The sequence below is a fragment of the Papilio machaon genome, chromosome 5 (genome assembly GCF_912999745.1).
Source record: "Papilio machaon chromosome 5, ilPapMach1.1, whole genome shotgun sequence".
In the NCBI taxonomy this organism is placed as follows: domain Eukaryota; kingdom Metazoa; phylum Arthropoda; class Insecta; order Lepidoptera; family Papilionidae; genus Papilio; species Papilio machaon.
In genome coordinates this window covers 5,795,095-5,800,883 of record NC_059990.1, presented here as the reverse complement: position 1 = coordinate 5,800,883, position 5,789 = coordinate 5,795,095, and the positions used below count along the sequence as shown (strand labels likewise).

Below are 5,789 nucleotides of genomic sequence, written 5' to 3'. Positions count from 1 at the left end.
TGTATTTCTTTACATACATACTTAATAAAAAGAAGTTTTTCACTAATTCCACATATAAATGTCGGTCGTCGTCGAAGTGTTCGCGTTTTGTATCTTATGCGATTTTTATTTTTGTGCCAAGTTACTTCGTGCGTAATCAGACGGTATAACAGGTCTCGCTAGACCAATGTTCCGTGTGACCTTCAGCAATGTCCGTCGAAAAAAAAGCCGTTGTCGTCCTCCTGTATCGACGTAATGTTGCCTAGCTTGGGAAACAACAACTTTGTATGGTAATTTCGTGGTTGGTGAAAACAAAATTTAAATTAATGCTCGTCTTTTTTTTTAATACCAACTAACAACTTCTTCTAGTAACAGGTTCGTTTTATTTAACAATTAAGAACATAGATTTGTAGAAGCATTCGTACAGTATTCTGTTTTTTTATTCAAAAATAATTCAAATATTTATTATTTCTGTCTGTAATTTAAAATGTACAATATTTTATAACTCATTTTAACGTTTTAAAACTAGAAAATTCGTGTTGACGATCTGCTTCTCTGTATCATAGAATTTAAAAAACGAACAACAAAACACATGTCAAGATTCCAAACTGGCATCTGGCAACACTGGTTATGAGTAAAAATATCGTGTGTCCGGAAAGTCCAGAGTCATCTCGTTTTCGGAATAACACTTGCAGAACCGGTCGAGGCACGAGCGGCGACTGTGGACGACGGCAAATATCAACTTGTTTCCTTCCTCGTATACCACGATTCGATCATTCGTTTCACTACTCATGGTTTTTTTACATCAAAATACAACAGTACATATAATACAGCTATTACCATGACTTGCTTAACAGAACAATAAAAACAAAACATAATTAATAAAATTTTATAAGTTATAAGTTTTTTGGTACAGATTTGTTCCGGTGGATCTCTTAACATTTAATTCCAAATCGATTAGGCCTATCCGTAGAGTCTTATTAAATACTTATGTTGATGTATATAGTCGAATGTATAAGTCGTTGGAACCTAAATTTTCCTTGATATATTGATTTCAATTATTTCGTCTTAACGAGATTTTAGATTTAGAAATGAAATTTTATCGATTCTGTACATATTTAGCAAAGTTTCTCATTATTCTTGTATAAGTTAACAACTACTAGACGGATGCTTTGCTCATGCAAAATCAAACTGATTTATAGATTCGCGTCCGGCATTATGGCGGCGGTTTATTTATCTTCTCTCTATCTGCTCACTGCTCACCTTCCTGGCGCCGCACTTCCGCCGGAAACGGCCCTCGTCTCCGGTCTAACCCTTGCCGCTTTTCCGGCTTCCGGCTTCCTTTGAAGTCGACCGAAGTTTCCTACTCCCGCTTGGTTTTCATCGCCGGCTAGTGAAACTGTTTCCTATAAAGCTGGTTTCTATACCATATACGTAACATTTGACAAAAATAGATTCATGAGAAATGTTTTTATTATTGTAATGTTGTTCAAATTTTCTTCGTTAATTAAATATGATACTTTTTATTAATACTGAACTATTAATAGAAATGGAAATTTCCGTCGTACGACTTAACATATGTGAAATAAAAGACGAGCTGTCGGGCAGAAGAGCTGTCGGGCCGACGAGCTGACGGGCAGTCAGGCATTCAGGTAGTCGGTGCAGTCGGGGACGACGCCGGTGTTTCACAAGGCGGCCGCTTGCTGCCGCACAGTTTCCTGAATTACCGAAACATAAAAGTTAATTTCTACACTCGCTCTACATACCTCTTTAACTTCCGACACAAACTAGAATTTTCGTTTGCCACTCGTACGTTGCGCTGGTGATGAAATTGAATGCCAATTAAATTTGTATTTATTACATTTATTTATTATATGTTGTTGAGGTTTGAAAATCTAAAGAAGGATAACTAATTTATGATAAATCAGATTAAATCTACGAACTACTTTCAACCATGTACTGTAAATTTACTTAATTGCCTCATTTCTCGTGAGTAAACCATTCCGATCAAAGGTCGCCCAAAATGGTATGGGTTACAACAAAACTGTTTGTACATACATCATTATTAGTAATCTATAAAATTAGTAATCACTGTTATATCACTTCTTACTCATTGAAAACATACATATTATATCTATAAATTATATAAAAATATTAGCACCATGCAAATTGCTGATTAGATGGTAGAAATCAAACGTAAGCGCAATAGCGCCCAGAGAAGCATTTTGCAACGCCAGTTCACGAAGATTAGTGTCAGAATTATAATGTACACATAGGAGCTCAAGTTTCGCAAGCCGCGGCGAGCTAGCTCATCAGATAACGTGGCTTCCTGTATCGCAACTTAGCCTCCCAATTTCTTTAGCGCCCGCTTACCACCTCCGCCATTTTGACTCAACCGTCACGACTTCCTGCGTCTCTGATGCAACCTCACACTGTTGCAAGTCTCGTACCACTTTCACGCTTTTCTTGTTAATACTTCTCGTCCTCGATTCTTTGTTTCATTAACATTTGTCTTTTTTTTGTGAGTCCCGTAATATTTAGAATTACTCAGGTATGTGAAAACAGATCTACTTAAAGTATAGGTATATGTAGTTAAACTTAGATTATTAAAACTCAGCTTTTGAGAGAAAATAACATTTTAACGCTAATTATTCATATTGATTGAAATCAAAAATTAATAAATGAAGACAAAGATTGATTAATGATTTCCAAAATGGAGTTGATATCCTTTATTTATAAAACTTTGCACGTAACACTTCCTTAAGAATTTAATGATGTAATTAAAAGTGCATAATAAATGCGGCGCGGGGCGGTGCGGAGCACTCCACACCGTCCGTCTGGAATTGCGCAAACAATTGGTTGCAGCGCATCTCTCGCGGCCCAGTTCGGGGCGCCCGGGTCGGCAGTCGCGGCCGCCTACGCAACTTATGTCATACAAAGTGCGTAACATACGTGCTCTATCGACGTGCGTATCATTACCGCTTAACTGTTTCTTCCCCTTCTAAACCGTCCGATAACGCTCTGAATTGCGTGCGCCGGTTACGTTACATCGTATGTAAGAAACGATTAGTTAATTATGGCATACTTAAGTTAACCTTTATTGTTGGGACGCTCGGTGTTGCGGGCGGCGCAGGTGCTCGCAACCTATTTATACCGCGGTGGACATCAGTATGCAGGCACGATGCCAATTACGGCGGAGACCTACTTTCTTACCTTCGAACTTTTACTTCCTGCGGGGCGGCCGAGCCGGCCGGTCGGTCGGACCACGCAACAAATTACGAAAGTGGCGCGAAATGCTCGGCCGACATTCGCACAAGCCTTGCGCCACGTTCAGGAAGTGCCGTTGCGGAGGGATTACGTAGCCCGCGGCCCGCCCGCGCCCTCCCGCATGCCTCCTTACGCAGGTGCCGTGGGACCATCCTAAAAGAATCTTGTGTCTTCACAAGGAAGTATTGTATGTCGGCTGGATATGTGATGTTATTTCGATCAATAATCATAGAAATAAATTTGCAACAATTTACCTAAAATATTTACTTAATGTATTAAACTAATTAACGCCCACGAGGAAATTTAAAATATTAAGACATACGATTAGCATTGAATAGTAAAGTTACGACACAGAATTTATTTAACGTGGAGGCAACATTCGCTGAAGTCGTATCTCGGAAACGCACCAAGTTACCTAAGCCAAGATTTACTAACTGTGCTTATAACGTATTTTGTTATGAAATCAACGGGAACTGATAGCGACCAATTATGTTTATTGCGTTACAATAAAAGAAACGTAACCACAGAATTTAATAGAATTTTCCGATATTCCGTTTATTTAAAAAAAAATCGATTTTTAGTTTTTCTTTTTCCAAAGTAAAATAAAACATTATTTAGCAAACTTTTATAAAAACATTAACAAGTAATGTGTGTTATATGTGCATTACACAATGATTGTGTTAAATCTGAAGGCAATGCAAAAAGCTATTAGGGCGAGAAAATTCACATCGATATGATCCGTTACTTGAGCGCACTCGTTCTGTATAACCCCATCTTTTAGTGAGGGTTACCATGATACTTTGGTGTTTAGGACTCACTGTTATAATATTATCACATGTTACTTCATATTTATATTTTAAGTAATTAATGCAAAAGTTTTTCTTTCCTATAATAATATAGGAATGAAAAACTTTTGCATTGGATGGCATTAAGTGCATAAACAATTATATCACGTTTCGATAGAAATTATAAATTCAGCAGAGCGCAGAGCGAATATGAAGTAGTTTTAAAAAATAAATAAAGCAAGCACTATGACAGACAGTCGAAAAGTGACAGGCTGATTTGATGTTGAGAAAATAGTATATAGAGCAACACACCATAAAATAATTACTCATTGCGATTTGTATGTTTGTTTCAATAATAAACGTTATCTCACATTTTGTTTTTATGTAAGATTGTCCGACTTTCATCGTAAGAAATGGCAACCCATCTTCTAACACGTAATACGTGCAACGGTGCGCACCCGATCTCGTACGACCGGTCCCGAAAGTGGGTCATCTCTTTTTGTTCCACTGCGATATTCCGTAATTAGAAAGAGAGGGTGAGGGGAAGGTTTTGTTCACACATCACGCAATGCTACATGTAAATCAGTTCGACTATCGCAATATCCAACGTATTCAACGCTAATTCGCAAACGCATGCCGATTGATTACGGTAGTTCGAAATTTTAACAAAAATCAATAACTAGTTTTCAATTATTAATAAAAAATAAAACACATTGCCCGTAATAATAATTTGTGCAAGAATAAAAATCGACTCTATACATATCACTAGTCAAAAGAATTTGGAATTCAATGTTATGTCAATATAGTAGTACTTAAATGTATATCCTTATCCCTCACATTAATAGTTAACACAACCTACGTATTATTTCGTATATTAATGTGCCAACGACTATCTCAACTAGTTACATACCTTCACTTTATATTAGCTAAAATATTTGTCTGAAATTAGCCGACGACATTATCACTACACGACATTGTATGTCGGCCAGTGTAAAATGTTGTCATCAATTAGGACGTATTATAATTCGACGTTCGCTTAAATTAAACTTCTTGTACGATATTCCGAAGTACATGGAAGTATAGTTCCTTTGATTATATGGAAAGGAACTAAGCACAGAACAACACTTGTATTAAAATTCTGCTACTTTTCGCTGGTAAGTTAAAGGTGACAATTACACATGTGCATATAATGCTGATACTAAAATCTTTATAAACACATAATGACACAGAAATTTACAGACCTGCACAAAACGAGCGCACAAGTGACAGCAGTTTCAATTTTTATTTGACAAAGTCGTATGTGTAAGTTTGACAGGTTCTGTCTCTTAAAATTCAAAGGTAGTGGCGATGGCGGTCGGCGGGCATGGCGCGAATCTCTGTTGGCGCGCGGACTAGCAAGATGGCGGCACGCGGAAGTGTGTGCGACTTCCGCGTCGCCCTGCGCCCGCGCCGCCGCCTGCGCTCCACTCGTGACTGCCACATTATAGGGTTACCATTTTTTTATTTTAGGAAATATGTTACAACAATCAATTAGAATTATGTTACTATACACAATTTAATGTACGCTTGTAGGATAATGTAGGAAAATATTTACTGAGTAAGAACTTACAATAGTTATTAAAAACAACACTGATTACTAAATTGTTAAGGAAAATATGAACCTATATACTCGTGAGTGTTAAAATATAAAAAATGTATAACGTAGTAAAAATGTATTTCTTGTTTTTTTATATCTGCAGAAATCTTTACAATTTGTGA

The 5,789-nt window shown here is 37.1% G+C and overlaps 1 long non-coding RNA gene across 2 annotated transcripts; it reads right to left on the bottom strand.

Moving 5' to 3' along the window:
- Positions 1–1,468: 1,468 nt before the first annotated feature.
- LOC106708535 lies at positions 1,469–5,303 on the bottom strand. 2 transcript variants are annotated; one of them, XR_001356911.2, is made up of 3 exons: positions 5,273–5,303; positions 3,193–3,399; positions 1,469–1,697 (listed from the first exon to the last, which is right to left on the bottom strand). It is a non-coding gene; the product is annotated as an uncharacterized LOC106708535 (long non-coding RNA). The 2 variants fall into 2 exon arrangements; XR_006756127.1 differs by lacking the exon at positions 5,273–5,303 and adding an exon at positions 3,514–3,543.
- Positions 5,304–5,789: the final 486 nt, after the last annotated feature.